General features: G+C 46.3%; 1 pseudogene; it reads right to left on the bottom strand.

The window, feature by feature from the left end:
- Window positions 1–16,499: 16,499 nt before the first annotated feature.
- On the bottom strand, window positions 16,500–16,732 carry LOC139264886 (U2 spliceosomal RNA; annotated as a pseudogene).
- Window positions 16,733–26,049: the final 9,317 nt, after the last annotated feature.

The following is a 26,049-nucleotide window of genomic DNA, read 5'->3' as shown; positions in this document are numbered from 1 at the left end:
GAGCGGCTGCAGGGCATTCTGGAGGGGGAGGGTGAACAGCCAGTTGCCGTGGTGCATATAGGTACCAATGATATGATTAAAAAACATGATGAGGCCCTACAAGCTGAATTTAGGGAGCTAGAAGTTAAATTAAAAAGTACGACCTCAAAGATAGTAATCTCAGGATTGGTACCAGTGACACATGCTAGTCAGAGTAGAAATAACAGGATAGTTAAGATGAATACGTGGCTTGAGGAATGGTGCAAGAGGGAGGGATTCAAATTTCTGGGACATTGGAACCGGTTCTGGGGGAGGTGGGATCAGTACAAACCGGACGGTCTGCACCTGGACAGGAATGGAACTAATGTCCTAGGGGGAGTGTTTGTGAGTGCTGTTGGGGAGGGTTTAAACTAATATGGCAAGGGGATGGGAACCTATGCAGGGAGACAGAGGGAAGTAAAATGGGGGCAGAAGCAAAAGGTAGAAAGGAGATAAGGAAAAGTGGAGGGCAGAGAAATCACAGGCAAAAATCAAAAAGGGCCACATTACAACTTAATTCTAACAGGACAAAGAGTGTTAAAAAAACAAGCCTGAGGGTTCTGTGCCTCAATGCGAGGAGCATTCGTACTAAGGTGGATGAATTAACTACGCAGATAGCTGTTAATGGATATAATGTAATTGGGATTAGGTAGACATGGCTCCAGGGTGACCAAGGCTGGGAACTCAACATCCAGGGGTATTCAATATGCAGGAAAGATAGACAGAAAGGAAAAGGAGGTGAGGTAGCGTTGCGGATTAAAGAGGAGATTAGCGCAATCGTAAGGAAGGACATTAGTTTGGATGACGTGGAATCTGTATGGGTAGAGTTGCAGAACACCAAAAGGCAGAAAACGCTAGTGGGAATTGTGTGTACAGACCACCAAACAGTAGTAGTGAGGTTGCGGATGGCATCAAATAGGAAATTAGGGTTGTGTGCAATAAAGGTACAACAGTTATCATGGGTGACTTTAATCTGCATATAGATTGGGCTAACCAAACTGGTAGCAATACAGTGGAGGAGGATTTCCTGGAGTGCATAAGGGATGGTTTTCTAGACCAATACGTCGTGGAACTAACTAGAGAGCTGGCTATCCTAGACTGGGTGTTATGTAACGAGAGAGGATTAATTAGCAATCTTGTGCGAGGCCCCTTGGGGAAGAGTGACCATAATATGGTAGCATTCTTCGTTAAGATAGAGAGTGATACAGTTAATTCAGAGGCTAGAGTCCTCAACTTAAAGAAAATAATTTCAATGGTATGAGATGTGAATTGGCTAGGATAGACTGGCGAATGATACGTAAACGGTTGACGGTGGATAGGCAATGGCAGACATTTAAAGATCACATGGATGAACTTCAACAATTGTACATCACTGTCTGGCATAAAAATAAAATTAAAATGGGGAAGGTGGCTCAACCGTGGCCAACAAGGGAAATTAGGGATAGTGTTAAATCCAAGGAAGAGGCAAATAAATTGGCCAGAAAAAGCAGCAATCCTGAGGACTGGGAGAAATTTAGAAGGGTTTAATTAGGAGGAGGAAAATAGAGTATGAGAGTAAGATTGCAGGGAACATAAAAACTGACTGTAAAAGCTTCTATAGACATGTGAAGAGAAAAGGATTAGTGAAGACAAATGTAGGTCCCTGTTTTGGATCGATAATAACAGACCCAGGTTTGGGATCTGGATGAATGTTAAATAAGAGACAAGACAAATGAAGTAAAGATAAAACACCATTTACTGAGAGAAAAGAAACATAACGCAGTTTACGAAGAAAAGAGAAGTATGATAAGATGCAACAAATCTCACAGCCTTCGACCCATCGGGAACTCCGCAACGACGGCTGATCAGGAGCCTTGGGGGTCCCGGCACCACTCGCGAATCACGGTCCAAGGTGAAGTTCAAAGAGCTACTGGACAAATTTATACTATTGAACAAACATGGGTGCATGTGGCTTCTGGCCAACTACTAATCTGTAAGGCCCCAACTGTTCTTCTACAAAGCATGAGACCTTGATGCACCGATCGTTCCATAAACAAGATGGTGTGCGCAGCAAGGTCTCTCTCTCTCTCTCTCTCTCTGCATCAACAACATTCCACGAAGCATGAAGCAGAATCACACTGTAAATGTTGGAATATCATAATTAACCTTATGTGATTAACCCTATACAATACAATCCACCTTTGATATTTAGACATTCTAAGTAATATAATTGAGTTGAAGGTGTAATGCATCAGTTACACGTTGAGCATGCGCAAGCAACGCCCGCAATCTACACCAAAGAATACATACGAGTAATAATATCAGTAATAACGCGATGAGTAAAACAACGATAGGATGTATTAACAGCTTCAAAGCGGCGGATGTTTTTGGGGACCATCCGTAAAAAATGTCTCACCGATGGTGTACCGTAAGGTCAGTGACCGTTGTCGCAACCCTGACCAAGATGCCTTCACTGCAACTCATAGCAACTTGCAGAGTATAAAGAGTACGCCCTCGTTTGCTCAATTCATCAGTGATCTTTTAGAAATTGATCTAAACGAGTTAGGTCTACAGTGGGAGGAAGGTTAGTAATGCCTAGGACGGTGCGATGGCGCACAACATTTTTCCATCATCCCAATCGATATGATCTATTAGAATGAAGGTCATATATGGTATACACATCTTTAAAGCAAGCATTTAGAGGAGGATCTTTACGGGCGCCGTCAAGATAAATGGGATAGACACTAGTAATACAAACATGATTCTGTCCGATTTCATGTAAAATTGTATCATTGTATGTACAAGTGTCCAAATACATGTTCCCGCTGTATGCTGTAGGGAGCATGGTTCAAACACAGGTGTGCAAAGGATGCACCATACCGAAAGGCTATATTTAACAATCTTGAGTTTGGTGAGTTCTATTGCTAGCATCAATCCATCCACCCTTGAACTTGGGTACCCACAGATTTTGGCCATGCAGGTGGGGAAGCACTATAAACTGGCACCAAATGTTGTTTTTTGTGATATTGACTATTCTCATAGTAAAGTTACACCCCTGGTTATCACAATGTGTATGTTGCATATCAGGTTTTATCCCTAGATTTCTATTGCCGAAGTGGAATATTTTGCTCCAACTATTTGCATGCCCTGACATGGCAATACGTTCTAATTCGGCCCTTAATAGTTGCCGGGTTATTTCTTCAAACATGCATTGTGTGTGATGACCTAATTATTGTTCTCGTCTGGTGATACTCCCTATCTCTTGAGCAGTTGTATCTATGTGTTCCCATCACATTACGTCCGACAGCCAACTAGAAAACATCTGTCCTGTGAGACCTCTGTCCCATGCATTTCGCAATCGAATTGCATCTCCAGTGAGTCTCCCTACCTTTTGTATTTTGTTTTGTAAGGTCTCGATATCCATAGAGTTTAATGCCCCTATTCCTGTTCCTACGCCTCCTAATATTGTGGTTAATATATCACGTCTTTGTCTCACTAACGTTTTCAGATTTGCTTTAACTGTTGTTATATTACAAGTGTCGGATGGCTTGTCCACATACCGGACTTGTAGTGTGAGATTTAATGGGGCCAAGTTTCGGCCTGAGTTGCTCCCGTTTTTTTGGAGCAACTGGTTTAGAATGGAATATCTTAGAAATTGGATTTCTCGGCATTTAGTTTGCTCCAGTTCCAGTCAGTAAGAACAGTTTCAGTTTGGAACAGATTTTTTTCTTCAAAAGGGGGCGTGTCTGGCCCCTTACGCTCATTTTGAAAGTTTAGGTAGTGAAAACATACTCCAAACTAACTTAGAATGGAGTAAGTGTAGATTTTTGTACGCTCAGAAAAACCTTGCCGACACATAGAAAATCAGGCGTAGGTTACAAATCAGGCGTAGGAAATGGGGGTGGGCAGCGGGGGTGAAGGGTTTAAAGGGAAGTTTACAAACATTAAACACTTCAGTTTTACAAATAAAGATCCATCATCAATAATAAACGATAAATACATCAATAAATCAACCAATAAACCAATCAAAAAAAATTAATAAAAATTAAAAAAAATGTAAAAATCAATAAATAAAACATTTTCTACTTACCGACTGCAGCACCGGGAGTCCTCCAACAGCGTGCTGGGATGGCCCCCCCCCCCCAACCCCCAGTGTGTCGCTGTCAGTGTCTCTATCTCTCTGTCTGTCTGTGTGTGTCTCTCTCACTCTCTGTCTGTCAGTGTCTGTGTTTCTGACAGCGAGGGGGGGGGATGAGGGGGAGGAGGGGGGCAAGGGGAAGGAGGAGGGTGGAGGGGGGGGAGAAGGGGGGAGGGGGAGGAGGGGGGTGGGAGGGGGTGGAGGGGGGTGTGGAGGAGGGGGGGAGGAGGGGGGTGGAGGAGGGTGTGGAGGGGGGGAGAGGAGGTGGATGGAGGGGGGGAGAGGAGGGGGATGGAGGGGGGGAGATGAGGGGGGTGGAGGGGTGGAGAGGAGGGGGTGGAGGGGGAGGGGGAGGAGGGGGGTGGAGGAGGAGGGGGGTGTAGGGAAGGTGGAAAGAAGGGGGAGGGAGGGAAGGGAGGGGAGGGAGAGAAGGGAGGGGAGGGTCCGGGGGGGTGGTGGGGCGGGGGGGGGGGGGTTTTCGGGTCCGGGGTCGGGTCGGGTCCGGGGGCGGGTTGGGGAGTGGGAGTCTGTTCGGGTCGGGTCCGGTCCGGGGGCGGGTTGGGGAGTGGGAGTCTGTTCGGGTCCGGTCCGGTCCGGGGGCGGAGCGGGGAGCACGGGTCAGGTCTGGTTCGGGGGTGGGGGGGGGGGTCGAGTCTGGGGGCGGCGGGGGGGGGGTGGGGTAGGAGTCTGTTCTGGTCGAGTCGGGTCCGGGGGCCGGAGGGGGGTAGCACTGGTCGGGTCAGGTCTGGGGGCGGTGGGGGGTAGCGCTAGTCGGGTCGGGTCTGGGGGGGTCGGGTCCGGTTAGGGGGTGCGGGGGGTCAAGTCCGGTGGCAGGGGGCGGGGGGAGTGGGAGTCTGTTCGGATCGCGTCCGGTCCAGGGGCGGGGGGGCGGGGAGCGTGGGTCGGGTCCAGGGAGTGGGGGGAAGTCGAGTCGGGTCGGGAAGTAGCAGGAGCTGGGCGTGGGAGGTGAGCCTTATCCACGCAGCCCCAGTGAGGCCATTCAGGCCCCTCCCGCAGTTTCGGGCCCACTGTAGCACGCATGTGCAGAGGTCCCGGCACTGTTTTCAGCACAGGGACCTGGCTCCGCCCCCCACAGCTCGTGCTGCGCCGTGCCCAGCTCCAGAGGACCTGCAGGGAGCCGGAGAATAGGTAAGTATTTTTTAGGCGCACTTTGTGGCGCGAAAAATGGGCGTCCAGGTCGGGGCTGCGCTGTTCCAGGCGCGGCCCGAAACTTGGGCCCAATATGGGTGGGGATGTAAGCACAGGTGTACATGTAGAGTGTAGTCATTGCAAATAATCCATGGGGCTCTTAGAGTACTTAACGACACACATTGATCAAAAGTGGCTTCTAATCCCCCTATCAGTGATTACGGATGCATTTGTACATCCATACCATAGAGACGCAGTTAACTTAATTTCGTCTGACATAGTGTCATTGCTTGGCGTAATGTTGCGGGCCCAACTCCTTAACCATGTGACATTGTGCAATAACGACACATTGGGGTGCACATTGCATATCATTGTCATATCTTTTTGCCACTTGATTGATAACGCGATGTTGGCCCCCGTGCTTACTGTTAATAGCACCTGTCCTGGGCCTCCCCAGTACCTGCATGCGTCACAAGTGACGCTCCAGTGTCCTATAGTGCAGGCTTGCCCGGAAGGATGGGTAAAATTCTCTTGCGTACGATCAGTATTAGCTAACTGCCACCCTATACGTCCATCCCATGCTGTGTTTGAGGATGGAAGTAGCACAGTCACAGATAATGAGACACAGAGACTTGCCAGCACGAGTTGGTAAGTCGCCATTTTGGGCAGAATTCCTGTGGGAGAAAGCATAAGTATATTAATTCAGCCCCGTTTAGTCAATTTACCCTTGTCAGCACAGAGAAGAACATCTTGACCAGTCTGGAGCACCCAATAAGTGTTTCCTACTCCTTTCGCTAAGATTTGCCCTGCTTGTAAGGCTTTCCAGGGGTACTGCACCCACACTTTTCCCTCTTCACAAACTATGCCCTGAGTCTGATTTTCTTTTTCAATAGTAGGGACTCTAACTTTGCCTAACATGTGGCTTATGGGAGATCCCCCCCGCAATGGTTGGTGATTCAGATTGCACACTGCTTGTAACCACCCTTGCAATGTGTTAGTGGGAGTTAATATTTTCATAAGGGGTCTAGCTTCCGTGCTCGGAGCGTATGGGGGAGGGTCTTTAGTTTCCTCCCGTTCCCCCCCTTCTTCATCTGTCCACTCATATTCAGAGTCAGAGGAGTACCAGATGTCTCCGTCCCAACGAGCCGATTCCCAAGTGGGTCCATTTACCAATGCACGTACCTTTGACCGATCTATCTGTAATTTCTGTCGTCTGACTTTCTTTTTATTTTGTACTGTCGCCAGACGGCATATTAAAGTTTCTGATTGTTCATTGACTTTATCCGCCCGTTCTTGTGCAGTGCGGACCGCTTCAGTCAGAGTCGAGTTTTGACTTTCCAAAACCTTAACAGCTGTTTTTAACTGTAGGTTTTCTGCCTCACTTTCCTTAAGTTGTTTACACATCGCCCTTAATGCTGTCAACAAAATCCATCCCATTTGTGGGGGACTACTTTTCTCCTGTGGGAAGCCCACTTCCTCCAGGAGAGACAGTACCGCGTATCTTTGCTCTGTTCCAATAACTGTGTATTCCAATGTTGCGGGGGTCCAAACCGGGCTAGCACATTGGCAAGAGAGCCAAAACCCTCATCCCTCGTGCTCCACCCTGGTATTCTATACTTCTCTCCCGCAGGAGGAGACTGCTTCTTGTCTTTTCTCTTAAACATTTTACCAGATCCTGCCGACTACGCCAAAATGTTTTGGATCGATAATAATAGATCCAGGTTCGGGATTTGGATGAATGTTAAATAAGATACAAGACAAATGAAGTAAAGATAAAACACCGTTTACAGTGAGAAAAGAAACATAATACAGTTTACGAAGAAAAGAGAAGTACGATAAGATACAACAAAGCTCACAGCCTTCGGCCCATCGGGAACTCCCCAACAACGGCTGGTCAGGAGCCTTGGGCGTTCTGGCACCGCTCACGAATCACGGTCCAAGGTGAAGTTCAAAGAGCTACTGGACAGTTCCGTTCCTTTATACTATTGAAAAAACATGGGTGCATGTGGCTTATGGCTTTGGGTACTGTTGAGGGGGATGATTCATCAGGGGAGGGCAGCAGCAGCCAAGTTCATGGCACCATGGCTGGCTCTGCTGCACAGGAGGGCAGGAAAAAGAGTGGGAGAGCAATAGTGATAGGGGATTCAATGGTGAGGGGAATAGATAAGCGTTTCTGCGGCCGCATCCGAGACTCCAGGATGGTATGTTGCCTCCCTGGTGCAAGGGTCAAGGATGTCTCGGAGCGGGTGCAGGACATTCTAAAAAGGGAGGGAGAACAGCCAGTTGTCGTGGTGCACATTGGTACCAACGACATAGGTAAAAAAAGGGATGAGGTCCTACGAAATGAATTTAAGGAGCTAGGAGCTAAATTAAAAAGTAGGACCTCAAAAGTAGTAATCTTGGGATTGCTACCAGTGCCACGTGATAGTCAGAGTAGGAATCGCAGGATAGCACAGATGAATATGTGGCTTGAGCAGTGGTGCAGCAGGGAGGGATTCAAATTCCTGGGGCATTGGAACCGGTTCTGGGGGAGGTGGGACCAGTACAAACCGGACGGTCAGCACCTGGGCAGGACCGGAACCAATGTCCTAGGGGGAGTGTTTGCTAGTGCTGTTGGGGAGGATTTAAACTAATATGGCAGGGAGATGGGAACCAATGCAGGGAGACAGAGGGAAACAAAAAGGAGGCAAAAGCAAAAGACAGAAAGGAGATGAGGAAAAGTGGAGGGCAGAGAAACCCAAGGCAAAGAACAAAAAGGGCCACTGTACAGCAACATTCTAAAAGGACAAAGGGTGTTAAAAAAACAAGCCTGAAGGCTTTGTGTCTTAATGCAAGGAGTATCCGCAATAAGGTGGATGAATTAACTGTGCAAATAGATGTTAACAAATATGATGTGATTGGGATTACGGAGACGTGGCTCCAGGATGATCAGGGCTGGGAACTCAACATCCAGGGGTATTCAACATTCAGGAAAGATAGAATAAAAGGAAAAGGAGGTGGGGTAGCATTGCTGGTTAAGGAGCAAATTAAGGCAATAGTTCGGAAGGACATTAGCAAGATGATGTGGAATCTATATGGGTAGAGCTGCAGAATACCAAAGGGAAAAAACGTTAGTGGGAGTTGTGTACAGACCTCCAAACAGTAGTAGTGATGTTGGGGAGGGCATCAAACATGAAATTAGGGGTGCGTGCAATAAAGGTGCAGCAGTTATAATGGGTGACTTTAATATGCACATCGATTGGGTTAACCAAACTGGAAGCAATACGGTGGAGGAGGATTTCCTGGAGTGCATAAGGGATGGTTTTTTAGACCAATATGGCGAGGAACCAACTAGGGGGGAGGCCATCTTAGACTGGGTGTTGTGTAATGAGAGAGGATTAATTAGCAATCTCGTTGTGCGAGGCCCCTTGGGGAAGAGTGACCATAATATGGTGGAATTCTGCATTAGGATGGAGAATGAAACAGTTAATTCAGAGACCATGGTCCAGAACTTAAAGAAGGGTAACTTGAAGGTATGAGGCGTGAATTAGCTAGGATAGATTGGCGAATGATACTGAAGGGGTTGACTGTGGATGGGCAATGGCAGACATTTAGAGACCGCATGGATGAACTACAACAATTGTACATTCCTGTCTGGCGTAAAAATAAAAAAGGGAAGGTGGCTCAACCGTGGCTATCAAGGGAAATCAGGGATAGCATTAAAGCCAAGGAAGTGGCATACAAATTGGCCAGAAATAGCAGCGAACCCGGGGACTGGGAGAAATTTAGAACTCAGCAGAGGAAGACAAAGGGTTTGATTAGGGCAGGGAAAATGGAGTACGAGAAGAAGCTTGCAGGGAACATTAAGACGGATTGCAAAAGTTTCTATAGATATGTAAAGAGAAAAAGGTTAGTAAAGACAAACGTAGGTCCCCTGCAGTCAGAATCAGGGGAAGTCATAACGGGGAACAAAGAAATGGCGGACCAATTGAACAAGTACTTTGGTTAGGTATTCACTGAGGAGGACACAAACAACCTTCCGGATATAAAAGGGGTCGGAGGGTCTAGTAAGGAGGAGGAACTGAGGGAAATCCTTATTAGTCGGGAAATTGTGTTGGGGAAATTGATGGGATTGAAGGCCGATAAATCCCCAGGGCCTGATGGACTGCATCCCAGAGTACTTAAGGAGGTGGCCTTGGAAATAGTGGATGCATTGACAGTCATTTTCCAACATTCCATTGACTCTGGATCAGTTCCTATGGAGTGGAGGGTAGCCAATGTAACCCCACTTTTTAAAAAAGGAGGGAGAGAGAAAACAGGGAATTATAGACCGGTCAGCCTGACATCGGTAGTGGGTAAAATGATGGAATCAATTATTAAGGATGTCATAGCAGTGCATTTCGAAAGAGGTAATATGATAGGTCCAAGTCAGCATGGATTTGTGAAAGGGAAATCATGCTTGACAAATCTTCTGGAATTTTTTGAGGATGTTTCCAGTAGAGTGGACAAAGGAGAACCAGTTGATGTGGTATATTTGGACTTTCAGAAGGCTTTCGACAAGGTCCCACACAAGAGATTAATGTGCAAAGTTAAAGCACATGGGATTGGGGGTAGTGTGCTGACATGGATTGAGAACTGGTTGTCAGACAGGAAGCAAAGAGTAGGATTAAATGGGGACTTTTCAGAATGGCAGGCAGTGACTAGTGGGGTACCGCAAGGTTCTGAGCTGGGGCCCCAGCTGGTTGCACTGTACATTAATGATTTAGACGAGGGGATTAAATGTAGTATCTCCAAATTTGCGGATGACACTAAATTGGGTGGCAGTGTGAGCTGCGAGGAGGATGCTATGAGGCTGCAGAGTGACTTGGATAGGTTAGGTGCGTGGGCAAATGCATGGCAGATGAAGTATAATGTGGATAAATGTGAGGTTATCCACTTTGGTGGTAAAAACAGAGAGACAGACTATTATCTGAATGGTGACAGATTAGGAAAATGGGAGGTACAAAGAGACCTGGGTGTCATGGTACATCAGTCATTGAAGGTTGGCATGTAGGTACAGCAGGCGGTTAGGAAAGCAAATGGCATGTTGGCCTTCATAGCGAGGGGATTTGAGTATAGGGGCAGGGAGGTGTTGCTACAATTGTACAGGGCCTTGGTGAGGCCACACCTGGAGTATTGTGTACAGTTTTGGTCTCCTAACCTGAGGAAGGAAATTCTTGCTATTGAGGGAGTGCAGCGAAGGTTCACCAGACTGATTCCCGGGATGGCGGGACTGACCTATCAAGAAAGACTGGATCAACTGGGCTTGTATTCACTGGAGTTCAGAAGAATGAGAGGGGACCTCATAGAAACGTTTAAAATTCTGACGGGGTTAGACAGGTTCGATGCAGGAAGAATGTTCCCAATGTTGGGGAAGTCCAGAACCAGGGGACACAGTCTAAGGATAAGGGGGAAGCCATTTAGGACCGAGATGAGGAGGAATTTCTTCACCCAGAGAGTGGTGAACCTGTGGAATTCTCTACCACAGAAAGTTGTTGAGGCCAATTCACTAAATATATTCAAAAAGGAGTTAGATGAAGTCCTTACTACTAGGGGAATCAAGGGGTATGGTGAGAAAGCAGGAATGGGGTACTGAAGTTGCATGTTCAGCCATGAACTCATTGAATGGCGGTGCAGGCTAGAAGGGCCGAATGGCCTACTCCTGCACCTATTTTCTATGTTTCTATGTTTCTATGGCCAACTCCTAATCTGTAAGACCCCAACTGTTCTTCCACAAAGCATGAGACCTCGATGCGCCGACCCGTCCCATAAACAAGATGGTTTGCGCATCAAGGTCTTTCTCTCTCTCTGCATCAACAACATTCCACGAGGCATGAAGCAGAAACACACTGTAAATGTCGGAATATCATAATTAACCCGATGTGATCAACCCAATACAATACAGTCCCTTGCAGTCAGAATCAGGTGAATTTATAATGGGGAACAAAGAAATGGCAGCCCAATTTAACAAATACTTTGGTTCTGCCCTCACTAAGGAAGACGCAAATAACCTTCCGGAAATACTAGGGGACCGAGGGTCTAGCGAGAAGGAGGAACTGAAGGAAATCTTTATTAGTCAGGAAATTGTGTTAGGGAAATTGATGGGACTGAAGGCCAATAAATCCCCAGGGCCTGATAGTCTGCATCCCAGAGTAATTAAGGAAGTGGCCCGAGAAATGTGGATGCATTGATCGTCATTTTCCAACATTCTATAGACTCTGGATCAGTTCCTATGGACTGGAGGGTAGCTCATGTAACCCCACTTTTTAAAAAAGGAGGGAGAGAGAAAACAGGGAATTATAGACCAGTTAGCCTAACATCAGTAGTGAGGACAATGTTGGAATCAATTACTAAAGATGTAATAACAGCGCATTTGGAAAACAGTGACAGGATCGGTCCAAGTCAGCATGGATTTATGAAAGGGAAATCATGCTTGACAAATCTTCTAGAATTCTTTGAGGATGTAACTAATAGAGTGGACAAGGGAGAACCAGTGGATGTGGTGTATTTGGACTTTCAAAAGGCTTTTGACAAGGTCCAACACAGGAGATTAGTGTGCAAAATTAAAGCACATGGTATTGGGGATAATGTATTGACGTGGATAGAGAGCTGGTTGGCAGACAGGAAGCAAAGATTAGGAATAAATGAGTCCTTTTCAGAATGGCAGGCAGTGACTAGTGGGGTACCGCAAGGTTCAGTGCTGGGACCCCAGCTATTTACAATATACATTAATGATTTAGACGAAGGAATTGTATGTAATATTTCCAAATTTGCAGATGACAGTAAGCTGGGTGGCAGTGTGAGCTGTGAGGAGGACGCTAAGAGGCTGCAGATTGACTTGGACAGGTTAGGTGAGTGGGCAAATGCATGGCAGATGCAGTCTAATGTAGATAAATGTGAGGCTATCCACTTTGGTGGCAAAAACAGGAAGGCAGAATATTATCTGAATGGTGACAGATTAGGAAAAGAGGAGGTGCAACGAGACCTGGGTGTCATGGTACATCAGTCATTGAAAGTTGGCATGCAGGTACAGCAGGCGGTGAAGAAGGCAAATGGCATGTTAGCCTTCATAGTGAGAGGATTTGAGTATAGGAGCATGGAGGTCTTACTGCAGTTGTACAGGGCCTTGGTGAGGCCACACCTTGAATATTGTGTTCAGTTTTGGTCTCCTAATCTGAGGAACGACATTCTTGGTATTGAGGGAGTGCAGCAAAGGTTCACCAGACTGATTCCCGGAATGGCAGGACTGATATATGAAGAAAGACTGGATCGACTATGCTTATATTCACTGGAATTTATAAGAATGAAAGGGGATCTCATAGAAACATACAACATTTTGACAGGATTAGACAGATTAGATGCAGGAAGAATGTTCCCGATGTTGTGGAAGTCCAGAACCAGGGATCACAGTCTAAAGGTAAGGTGTAAGCCATTTAGGACCGAGATGAGGAGAAACTTCTTCACTCAGAGAATTGTGAACCTGTGAAATTCTCTGCCACAAGAAGTTGTTGAGGCCAGTTCATCAGATATATTCAAAAGGGAGTTCAATGTGGCCCTTACGGCTAATGGGATCAAGGGGTATGGAGAGAAAGCAGGAATGGGGTACTAAACTTGCAAAAATGATCAGCCATGATCATATTGAAGGTGGTGCAGGCTCGAAGGGTCGAATGGCCTACTCCTGCACCTATTTTCTATGTTTCTATGTTTCTATTTCCACCACCTCCAGCGTGATCCCACCACCAATCACATCTTCCCCTCCCCTCCCCTCTCAGCATTTCGAAGGGACCTCTCCCTCCGTGACATCCATTCCGCAATCACCCCCAGCACCCCCTCCCCTTCCCACAGCACCTTTCCGTGCAATTGCAGATGTAACATCTGCCGTTTTACCTACTCCCTTACCACTATCCAGGGCCCCAAATACTCCTTCCAGGTGAAACAGCGATTTACTTGTACTTCTTTCAATTTAGTATACTGTATTCGCTGCTCACGATATGATCTCCTCTACATTGGGGAGACCAAGCGTAGATTGGGTGACCGCTTTGCGGAGCACCTCCATTCAATCTGCAAGTGTGACCCCGAGCTTCCGGTCGCTTGTCTCTTTAATTCCCTGTTCCATTTCCACTCTGACCTTTCTGTCCTCAGTCTCCTACACTTTTCCAACAAAGCTCAAAGCAAGCTCGAGGAACAACATCTCATTTTTCGTTTAGGCACTTTACAGCCTTTTGCACTCAACATCTTGTTCAACAATGTCAGAGCGTAACCACTGACAATCTTTGGCTCCCTTTCTGCCCTCCCCCCTCCACCTCCCCCCACCCACCCTCCCCCCACCCCCGAGGCCTGCTTCTTCTTTCTTTTTTTGACCTTGTCTCTAATGGCAGCTACCATTCGCACCCTATCTTGACTAATGTTTTTCTAACTCTTGGCATTACCATTTGAATTTGGGCCATCATCCCTTTTGTCTCTCTAATCTCTCCGATCTTCCACTCTATCACAGTCCTTCCCTTTTGTTCTTTTTTCCCCTTTCAGTGCTTCTTAAGAATGTGTTCTTTCCGAACACTCTCTAGCTCTGATGAAGGGTCATCGACCCAAAACTTTAACTTCGCTTTTTCTGCACAGATGCTGCCTGACCCGCTGAGATTTCCAGAATTTTCTGTTTTTATTGCCTTTAACAAATCTGTGCTGGCTTTCCTTAATTAACCCACACTGGTACAAGTGACTGTTAATTTTGTTCTGGATTGTCGTTTCTAAAAGCTTCCCCAGTACCAAAATACAGGAGATTAATTTCCACCATAGTTTTTGTTGTCTGAAGGAGGATTCCATCCTCCGATCCTTTTGGTCAGTAGACTGTTTTTGAAAAAGAGCTTAATGGTGCACGGTTTATATCACTGACTTGGATCTCTTCCATGAGGCTGATCTTGTGAAAGATTGCATGGGGGAGTTGCAAGAAAATAAAAAAAACAAATTCCAATGAATATGCACTTGCACAAGGTGAAACCAGTTCCCCATTCATATCAGTGAGCAAAGTAAGTGATTATTTTTGGCATCCCCTGCCTTCTAGAATTTTTTGAGGATGTAACTCGTGGAGTGGACAAGGGAGAACCAGCGGATGTGGTGTATTTGGACTTTCAAAAGGCTTTTGACAAGGTCCCACACAAGAGATTAGTGTGCAAAATAAAAGCACATGGTATTGGGGGTAATGTATTGATGTGGATAGAGAAATGGTTGGCAGACAGGAAGCAAAGAGTAGGAATAAACGTGTCCTGTTCAGAATGGCAGGCAGTGACTAGTGGGGTACCGCAGAGTTCAGTGCTGGGACCCCAGCTATTTACAATATACATTAATGATTTGGATGAAGGAATTGAATGTAATATCTCCAAGTTTGCAGATGACACTAAGCTGGGTGGCAGTGTGAGCTGTGAGGAGGATGCTAACAGGCTGCAGGGTGACTTGGATCGGTTAGGTGAGTGGGCAAATGCATGGCAGATGCAGTATAATGTAGATAAATGTGAGGTTATCCACTTTGGTGGCAAAAACAGAAAGGCAGAATATTATCTGATGGTGACAGATCGGAAAAGAGGAGGTGCAATGGGACCTGGGTGTCATGGTACATCAGTCACTGAAATTTGGCAAGCAGGTACAGCAGGCGGTGAAGAAAGCAAATGGCATGTTGGCCTTTATAGTGAGAGGATTTGCGTATAGGAGCAGGGAGGTCTTACTGCAGTTGTACAGGGCCTTGGTGAGGCCACACCTTGAATATTGTGTACAGTTTTTGGTCTCCTAATCTGAGGAATGACATTCTTGCTATTGAGGGAGTGCAGCGAAGGTTCACCAGACTGATTCCCGGGATGGCAGGACTGACATATGAAGGAAGACTGGATCGACTAGGCTTACATTCACTGGAATATAGAAGAATGAGAGGGGATCTCATAGAAACATATAAAATTCTGATAGCATTGGACAGGTTAGATGCAGGAAGAATGTTCCCGATGTTGGGGAAGTCCAGAACCAGGGGTCACAGTCTAAGGATAAGGGGTAAGCCATTTAGAACCAAGATGAGGAGAAACTTCTTCACTCAGAGAATTGTGAACCTGTGGAATTCTCTACCACAGAAAGTTTTTGAGGCCAGTTCATTAGATATATTCAAAAGGGAGCTGGATGTGGCCCTTACGGCTAAAGGGATCAAGAGGTATGGAGAGAAAGCAGGAATGGGGTACTGAAGTTGCATGATCAGCCATGATTATATTGAATGGTGGTGCAGGCTCGAAGTGCCGAATGGCCAACTCCTGCACCTATTTTCTATGTTTCTACGTTTCTATGTTTCATGTTGGTTACCATTATGCTTTTGACTGTAAATTTCTGCAAAGCACATCTCACATCACATATTCTATCACTATGCAGTACAAATGGGCAAAACAATGTGGAATTTGTCCCTTTATGCATCGGATCCCAGATTGTTTAATGTAGGGTATGGACAAAATAGATGCATACTCTACATCACACTTTGCAGCCTGAATCCACTTTCTAGAGGTTTACTGTCAGGAAAGGGTATGGTAGCCTGTTGGTTTTGGTAGTGAACTAGCAAGGCAGAGATTATGACCGTGATCTTACGAACTTCGGAGGTCCGTGGTGGTGACTTTGGTGGCAGGTCCCGACTCCGCTGCTGGCTCCAGCCCTTTATCCAAAATGAATTTCTCTTAATGGGTCTTGATTTTTTTTTTTTTTTTTGAAATTCGTAGCCAATCGTTCCAATTCTTTGTCAAATCACAAACGCCAGAGGTCACCTTGCACACGCCAAGGATCACTCTGCGCCAATGCTCTTAGCCAAAAGGCCTAGAGCCACTGCACCGTTCCTGGAAGTACTGCAATACCAGGTTCGTGCCATGGAGGTGGATGGGTCAGGTCCCCCACACACCTCCGTGGAGGTGGATGGGTCAAGCCACCCCACCCACCTCCTGTTTCCAAAAAAGCAAGCATATACCTTCCTGATCCAGGGAGAACCACCCGGAGGTCATGGTGGCTACTCCCCTGTCAGGTCAGTTACGCATGACCTTAGCCAAAAGGCCGAGAACCTTGATTTTTTTTTTTTTTTAAATTCGTAGCCAATCGTTCCAATTCTTTGTCAAATCACAAACGCCAGAGGTCACCTTGCACATGCCAAGGATCACTCTGCGCCAATGCTCTTAGCCAAAAGGCCTAGAGCCACTGCACCGTTCCTGGAAGTACTGCAATACCAGGTTCGTGCCATGGAGGTGGATGGGTCAAGCCACCCCACACACCTCCGTGGAGGTGGATGGGTCAAGCCACCCCACCCACCTCCTGTTTCCAAAAAAGCAAGCATATACCTTCCTGACCAGGGAGAAACCACCCGGAGGTCATGGTGGCTGGTCAGGTCAGTTACGCATGATCTTAGCCAAAAGGCCGAGAACCTTGATTAGCCTGCCCAGCTTGTTTCCAAACTAATTAGAGGAAGCAAGTCTGGTGACGTCATTTGATGACTAGTCATCAGCCAGTTTCTTTAAAGTGACTGTGGCCAACTTTATTTTGACATTATATGTTTGTACAAAGCCACTCTTCTGCCCATGGGAAAGGATGAGGAGCTCCCTGTGTACTGAGACTCCCTCCATAAGCATATGGAGGGAGTCATGGGAGAGCCTGGATGCAGCCCTGCAGCTGTGCTTGTCAGTGTTTGCAGCACCTCAATGCTGTAGAACACTGACAGCACAAATATCAAAAGAATGTTGGCCATGGTCCCTTTAAAGAAACCGATTAATGATGCATCATCAAATTACGCCCCTTTCTATATCTCATCTACATGCTGCCCCTTGGCGGTATCATCCGAAAACACAGAGTCAGTTTCCACATGTACGCTGATGACACCCAGCTCAACCTCTCCACCACTTCTCTCGACCCCTCCATGGTCTCTAAATTGCCAGACTGCTTGTCCAATATCCAGTACTGGATGAGCAGAAATGTTCTCCAATTAAATATTGGGAAGACTGAAGCCATTGGGCTAGATTTTGGACAGGTTTGTGACCAGTTTTCCATCAGGGCGAAGCGGAAAAACTACTTTCTTAATGTGATAAACGAGTCATACAACATTTTGCGCAGGCCGTAAATTTCACAGCACTTTTGCGACAGTGCTAAAACTTAGCACCCGCCCAATGTTTTCACTGTTCGGATTACATCAATCAGCTTGCAATGCTGCGCTACCGCACCGGGCACAAAATTCGCCGATATCGGCCGTTTTACCGTCCGCCCGGAAACCCGCCAGCAAAAACTAGTCAGACCCAGGGCACACCTGGTGCTAATGGCGCTATCTTGAAAACGGAACAGAAGTTCAGAGCATAAAAGGATTTTACACAGTGAAGTTTTATGTGAGTTTGTAGTTCGTTTTAAAAGATATTTAGGGATATTTTTAAAAATGGGGGCTTTACTATGTCGGCCATTATTCCTGGCTGCTGCATTTATACAGCATCGAGCTAGAAGAAGGCTTATTGATGAGCATTTTGAGCATAATTGAAGAGGTCGCAGATGTCTTGGGAGGAGAACTTATCCCTACGAGTTTACAGAGAACAGAACTCATACCTGCAGCTCTCTGAGGTGCTGTGCATTAGCAGGCTGCGCTTCCGAAAAGAGGTGGTCACAGGGATATGCCAGCTCATAAAGGCAGACCTACAGCCTACCAGCGGCAACAGTGACTGCAGCACTTGCCTTCTATGCCTCCGACTCCTTTCAGGCATCAGCAGGGGACATATATTCCATCTCGCAGTACGTTGCACATTGCTGCATTCGCCAGATGACTACTGCACTGTACGCATGCAGGATGAACTTCATAAACTTCCCAATGAAATAGGAGGCACAGAATGAGAGAGCTGTAGATTTTGAAGAATTGCTGGCTTCCCCAAGGTTCAGGGTGCCATTGACTGCATGCATGTCACCCTGCGAGCACCTTTACTCAATCCAGAGGTTTACGAAAACTGAAAGGGATTCCACTCCATGAACGTACAGATCATCTACGACCATACACAATGCATCATGGCAGTAAATGCCCAATATACAGGTAGCATCCAGGATGTTTTCACCTTGCGTGAGAGCAGTTTCTCATGCCTGTTCGAGCGTCAACCACAAGGCCAGAACTGGATGTTGGGGGACAAAGGTTACAGCTTCGCCACCTGGCTCATGACCTCCCTCCGGAACCCTCAGACACAAGCCGACCATCTCTATAATGACATGCAACATCATCGAACAGACAATTGGAGTGCTCAAGCAGCACTTCTGATGCCTGGACCACTCTCGAGGCTGCCTGCAATACTCCTCTCAGCAGATCTCTGAGTTCACTGTGGTGTGCTGCATGCTACACAACTTAGCCATCATGAGGGGATAGGATTTGCCATTGGGGACTACAGGACCACCTCAGGAGAGAGGGGAGGAGGAGGAGGAAAATGTGGAGGAGGAGGAGGACGAGGAGCCTGACGAGGATCCCATGCCACCATCACATCCACCACCACCACAGGAGAGGCCTCATGGAGCTTTTGCCACTGCAAAAGCCTTCCATCAGCAGCTCATATTTCAACGCTTTGTTTGAAGAGTGAATGGCACTTTGATCGTTGCCTGGCCATTCTATCCCACCATGTTGACTATTCCCCCTCTTATTCTGAAAATGAGACACTACACAGGGTTAAGGTGAACAAAATAATTTATTAAACATTGTAAATATAATTGAGAAACTTGAGTAACATTTATTAAACATTATTGTGAACTTTTATAACTTAACAGAATTGGGAAACTTTTAAAATTTTTATAAAATAGCAACAACAACAAAACAACAACAAAACAACAAACCTTGCACCGATTGTCTTTTCCCTTTGGTTCTTCCCCCCCCCCCCACCTCACCCTAACCACCCTCCCTCACGTCATGACCCTACTTAAGTTGGCACCAAGACGTCGTGCAGCAAGGCGGCCAGAGTCTTGCTGTAATGGGGGGAGAGACAATGGAGACGCCATGTGTGGATCCACTGGAGAAGCTCGGGGTATGAGAGGCCCGGCTTCTGAGTGGTGAGCCCCTTGCTCAGCCTTGCCACTCACAGGTGATGTCGGTCTGGGTGTGACACTGGGGACTGCAGTGTCAAAGTTCGAGACCATCAATTGCGCGTGGGCATTGACAGCCTCGCAAGATTCGCGGCTTGCACGGACAATCTGTGACCCGACTTCCGTAACATTCGCAGGTAGTGCCGTGATTCTTGCGGGATTCCTATCCAATATCTCTAGGAGCTGTTGGGTGAGTTGGATGCTCTCCCTGGACAGTCCAACCATGTCCAGGTGTGCGTCTGCCTGTCTGTCAGCAGACCTGCTTTGCCGACTCATCCTCCGGATTCAACCCCACGAGTGCGTGGCTGCACGCCACTTGTATTCAGGGCCTTGGATGGATGAAAGACCGAAAATGTTTCATCCTCGGATGAGGTGCTGTCCGGTGGAAAAAGAGGTGTCGAGTGCATTGGCTCCCGCACCACCCCGCCCCCCAACGGAATAGGTTGCTCGGTCTGCTCCTCTTCCTCCTCCCTCTCCTCCTCCTCCACATGATGGCCTGAGGTGGAGGCTTCCATTGAAGGATGTGGCGCATGCGAGTCCTGATCTGGAAATAGAAAACAACAGATGAGTGGTTAGCAGCAGGGGAGAGGGCAAGGTGACAATATGAATGTCACATTGCACAGGCTCATTTGAAGGACCGGCGCTACTGCATTATATGTAGCCCACAGACACTGCCCCAACCTTAGTCCACAGACACTGCATCACAGTGGAAGCAAGTCTTCCTCGATTCCGAGGGACTGCCTATGATGACATTGCCCCAACCCTAGTCCAGAGACACCATATCACATTGCCCCAACCCTAGACCACAGACACTACATCACATTGCCCCAGCCCTAGACCAGAGACACTACATCACATTGCCCCAACCCAGCCATGGATTTTGCAGGACTTACCCTCACTTTCGAACGGGAGCTCAGCACCCTCCACAGGCAGTTGCCCTCCCTGAAGCACCAATCAGACCAACCACTCTCTCCTCCAGGTCTGTCAGAGGCAGGGTTCTGGGTGGACCCCCGCCTGTCCGCTGCTGGCCCGACGGTTATGGGACATCTTTTCCTGCAAAGATGACAATGGGAATGGTTACCAGAGGGCCCATCTGCTCTTGTGGCACACATAGATAGCCATCAAAACAATTATACCATACTGTGTGCATTTAATACAGTCCCCTGTTTAATGGCCCAGGTAGTTGCATGAGGAAGACATTGAAGTGAAGAAACATCTTTTAAGATCTCAGAAAGCAATCTTAATAATGTCTAAAGGTCATTCATGGCAAATAAGGTGCAACACTAAGCCTACCTATACCAACATATGTCAGATTTATAATTTAAGTAATGAAGAAGTGCATCAATAAAAATATTACTTCCTCTAACGACCCTGCAATGGTCATTGAACCTCTTGCAGCACTGGGTGTGGGTCCTTCGGATGTCATCGATATATGACACCTCCTCAGCGATGCTGGTCCAAATGAGACAAAAAATGCTGGGAGGGGTTTACTTACGCCACTCCTGTGTAATTCCACCCAGCTCCTTTCCACAGCAGTTGGCCTCATTACTACATTTTCTGGCTTGCTGCCTGCTCCCATCTCCTTCCATCGTGAATGCAATCTAAAAATGGCTGATTCAGCCCTGGGTGTACCGTGCATGCGCGGGCGCTCCCTGACAGTTGACCAGAAGCGCGGGAAGAAGAAAAAAATGTTTACTTTCAAAAAAAGTTGCACATGGGCAGAAGGTACGATTTTTTTTTCGGTCGCAAGTTTCGGCTCCGGCACACAAATTCTGTTCTGCAATGCCAGAATTATTGCCATCGCTCACCATTTTGCAAATTTTGTGAGTTCTGCCGGTAACGTTACCCAAATGGAAAAAACTATTTTTTTGCCGCAATTATCGCCCAAAAACGTGCGAAATTGCTAACACTCCAAATTCTAGCCCTTTGTCTTTGGTGCTCTCCACAAACTGCATTCCCGAGCTACTGACTCCATCCCTCTCCCTAGCATCAATCTGAGGCTAAACCAGATTGTTCACAACCTAGGCATCATATTTGACCCTGAAATGAGCTTCTGGCCACATATCCACGGTATAACTAAATCCGCCTATTTCCATCTCAGTAACATTGCCCACCTCCGCCCTGCCTCAGCTCATCTGCTGCTGAAACCCTCATCCATACCTTTGTTATCTCTATACTTGACTATTCCAGTGCACTCCTAGCTGGCCTCCCATATTCTACCCTATGTAAACCTGGGGTCATCCAAACTCGGCAGCCCATGTACTAACTTGCACCAAATCCCGATTACCCATCATCCCTGTGCTCGGTGACCCACATTAGCTCCTGGTTAAGCAATGCCTTGATTTCAAAATTCTCATCCTTGTTTACAAATCCCTCCATGGCGTCACCCCTCCCTATCTCTGTAATCTTTTTCAGCATCACAAGCCCATGAGATGTCTGCGCTCCTCAAATTCTGCCCTCTTGAGCATCCCTAAATGTAACCGCTCAACCATTGGTTGCCTTCAGCTTCTTGGACCATAAGCTCTGAAATTCCCTGCATAAACCTCTCTGCCTCGCCACCTCTCTTTCCTCCTTTAAGACACTCCTTAAAACCTACCTCTTTGACCAAGCTTTTGGCCATCTGCCGTAATTTCTTATGTGTCTCAGTGTCAAATTTATCTGTTTTGTCGTATAACACTCCTGTGAAGCGCTTTGGAACGTTTTACTACATTAAAGGTGCTATATAAATAAAAGTTTTTGTTGTTGATGTCACCAGGCCCACTTCCTCTAATTGGCTGGGAAACACGCTGGTTGGGCTGAACAATTCCTATCAAGAGAAAGTTATTTCAGAAGCTGGGATGGCGACAGCAGCAGGTTCGGGATCTGCCACCGATGCCGCCCGCCACTGACCCGCCGATGTTCATAAAATCCAGCCCACTTTCTTTATTTTATCAGCACTATTCTGGACTTTCCAATCTTGCTCTTGCTAAGCACCAAATAAATTCTCAGGCTCTTGCTCTTCCCTGATCAGTGCATTATTCAATCTTCCTTTTTCCTACCAACTTTTATCACAGAATCACTTCTTGATTTATCTCATCTTCATTCCTGCTCTTTCCAACCTTAGTGATGTCCTGCGCTAGTGTCTTGCAACTGCACCCATAGTTTTCAACTTTAAAAAAAAAGTAGCACTCAAAATGGACCGTGAAAATAACTATGCATTTGCAGGTTACTTGGAAAGGAAGAGAGCTGTGGATTATTGTACTCATGCAAACATCATGTAAGCCTAATGTATAAGTTAAACTTTTGGTTCACCCAAATCTGCTGTACATAATGGAAATTACATTTTCAAAATCAAACAGCCAGTGGTTATGCAGTTACTTATTACAATAACAAAAATTCAAAAGGAGATTGATATATTTCTCTATTCACAACTTTCCCTGTATGTCCCTAAAGGGTAAAGATACATTAATTTTAATAGAATCATTATTAAAAGTACAATTGGCAGACTAAATCTGAAAGCAAGTCTGGTCTTCTGTTTGGATAAGCTTCAACATCAAATACAATTAAAAAATTAATTCTAAAGTACAGTTCTTAACCCTAAGCCTAAACCTAGCCAGTCATTATTCCAGAATCTAAATTAATATTGAAACTTAATCCCATAACATGATTTCAAACTCACCCTAATCTCAAAGATAAATTATTGAATTTCATTCACTTCTGAATGAATCAGAAAATAAACTATAATTTTGTAGGAATAATGCTTGAAAATAACTGGAGTAAGAATTGCACCATACAGTTGAATAGTATGCAAAGGACTCTATGGAGCTGTTTCCCAGCTGTGTGTGTTTATTTTCGCTCCACTTGCAGGTGGTTTAAGACGCATATGTTGTTTGCTCTTTTACCTAAGTTGCATGGATCCCCATGACTTTTGTAATTAATGAATCTTCATTATATTTTGTTTGTGTAATTTAATTACATTTGTTTTCTAAACTAACATTAGCCTTGGTAGGCAGCTAGCTCTGTCATTTAGGCTCGTTGCCAAAGTATCTGTTCTGAAACGGCAGAGGCAATTTCAACAAGGCATTTTTTATGAATGCATTATCATTTGGCACAGAATTGTGATTTAGCTTCTGAGCCGAAAGAGATGAAATAAAACCTACCGAGGCAGTTATGCTCACAGCTTGTGCACCGTGCAGTGTGTTCATAGTCAACAGTGGGATTAAATTGTTGAATTATTGCACTCTGTAGGATATTTTGTGTTTTTCTTTATTCAGCATCAAATTAGTAAGTCTGCCTACAATATTTGGATCATTGAACTATTTGAAGATTGTTGTATCATCCTAATTGGTTATTGGAGTGCTCATATTCACACAAGCATGGATAGCTCGATGAGATATGTAAATTGAAAATATTGGCATCCTTTTTGTTTTTATTAATGCCGACTCTAGCCAATATACAGATCATCATCATCATAGGCGGTCCCTCGAAAGAGGATGACTTGCTTCTATGAGTCCACAGGTGTTTCAATGAAGGACCCGATGTTCCAGTCCTGAACTCCAATTGAGGGGTTGGAAGGTGCCGATGCGTGAATTTTTTTAACATGTGGTGGCCGTTGCACACCAGCCACCACACGGGCTTGACAGAGCTAGGCCTTTATCCTGTGGCAAGGGTTAATCAGGACGACTGGAGACCTGCTCTGCTGCGCGGACCTAGCGTGCACATATATCGCAGTGTGGGCTGGCCCGTGCTGCCCCTGGGCTTTCGGCTCTTCTGGGCCCCGTACCCTCATTTGCCACAATCTTTCGCCACTCCTCCGCCACAAACGTTCACTGCATCTCCGCCACGATCTTTCGCCGCTCCTCCGCCAAACATTCGCCTCACCTCCGCCGCCATCTCACACCGTTCCTCCGCCATGATCACTCGCCGCTCCTCCACCACAAGAACAATCACCGCACCTCCGCCACGATCTCTCACGGCTCCTACGCCACAATCTCTTGCACCTACGCCACAAATTCTCGCCGCTCATCCATCCCAACATTCTCACTTCTCTGTACCTGGGCCCCGCCAATGTTCCTGCCCACGCTCCAAAACGGCGCCAGGGTTTTGATGACGTCACCCAATCGCCCATCTCAAAATTGTCTCACATTTGGAGCAGCTCACGCTGGAGGTTGAAGTGGTACGCGGCTTAATGCCCTGTTAGTGTGACAAATACGGATACATAACTGCAAATGGCTAACCATGGGCACTTATACACCTCCCCCCGGAATACTGTTGTAACATTTTGGGACTTTTACCTATTTGCCCTGAAAGGAATTTTGTTTTAATTCATGTTATGACACTGTTATAATGGAGGTCCATAAGCTAGACAGTTGGGAGATTGAAAGTGCTGTTATAACTGAATTTGAGAGATTTTTCCAAGGTAAGACACAGGAGAGAGATTGGCATTTTGTTGGTCCAGAATGTTTGTTGCTCATAAGGAGGCACAACAGGTGGCTTGATGGATCTTTCAGAGAATTGCAAAGGATGGCTTATTGAATGTGTATCAAGCCTAGGACAGTGGCAGGCGAATATGAATGTGGAGGAGAAGTGAGAAGTTAGGATAGGGATTATGAAGGGCAAAGTATCCTGGGGAACAGGAAGGGGAGGAAACAGGAGGGAAAGACCAGAGAGGGGCCTAGAGAAAATAAAGGAGACAGAAGTAATGGGGTTGGGTCTGAAATGGCAGCCAAAATGCACACTTTAATGGACACAGCTGGAATATAGACATGATGAAGATTAGGAAATAGATGACTTGGTCATAAAAAAAATGACAGTTGACATAAAGCCATCCAAAGTTAAAGTCTAAGGTTCTGTGTTGGGATGAAGTTGATTGTAGACAGGGTGAAATCATCTTGGAGCAGCCACAAAGCAATGTACAGGTTTGGAGACAGTTGTTGCAAGGAACTGTGAGGGAAGGGTAACAATGGATGCATTGCTGCCGGTTGTCCAGTGGAAAACATGGGTCCAAGAAAGAGTGCAGAATTGACCATGAAATAGCAGAGTCCAATGATACAGCGGAGGTGCATAGTGGTAGTGCATCACAGCAGATCCAGTATACCAGCAGAGAGTGAATAGCTGTGGGGAGTGAAACCAAGGATCAAGAGCACTGAGGCTCAGGGAGCCATCGGTCTGTGAAAGGAAAAGCAGTAGGGAGATGAGCAGCACACAAGACTTGGAGCAGCATTAGGAGCTCGAGGGGCCAGTCCAACCCAATCAAAATAGGCATGATGGAGCAGTTCTGAAGGATACGTAGAGTCAGCAGCCATGGAAAACCAATAGAAAGCAGCAAAGTTGAAGATCATTCAGCAGCACAGGAACAGAATCGGAACCAGCAAGAACAGATCAGAGCTCGCATAGCACAGAGTGAAAAATGTCCAGCAGAACAGAAAACTGAGGCCATAGCACAAGCATCAGATTGTTTAGTTTCATTTGTCACGTTCGTTTTGAGACAATGAGATTCATTGAAGTCTGGTCTTTGATATTTCTTGCAATTATGAACAAATGGGTTTTGATTCGATTTATCCAGCCGATTGTTTGGCTAAACAGAGCCTATAGGTGCTAGCTCCCATTTAAAGGAGTAGGATTTCAATGCAGTGAGCAATGTTGATCAGCAACTTTATGAGCTAATCCCTGACAGAGTT

This window comes from Pristiophorus japonicus, chromosome 5 (genome assembly GCF_044704955.1).
Source record: "Pristiophorus japonicus isolate sPriJap1 chromosome 5, sPriJap1.hap1, whole genome shotgun sequence".
NCBI lineage: Eukaryota > Metazoa > Chordata > Chondrichthyes > Pristiophoridae > Pristiophorus > Pristiophorus japonicus.
This window is presented reverse-complemented; position numbering and strand designations above follow the sequence as displayed.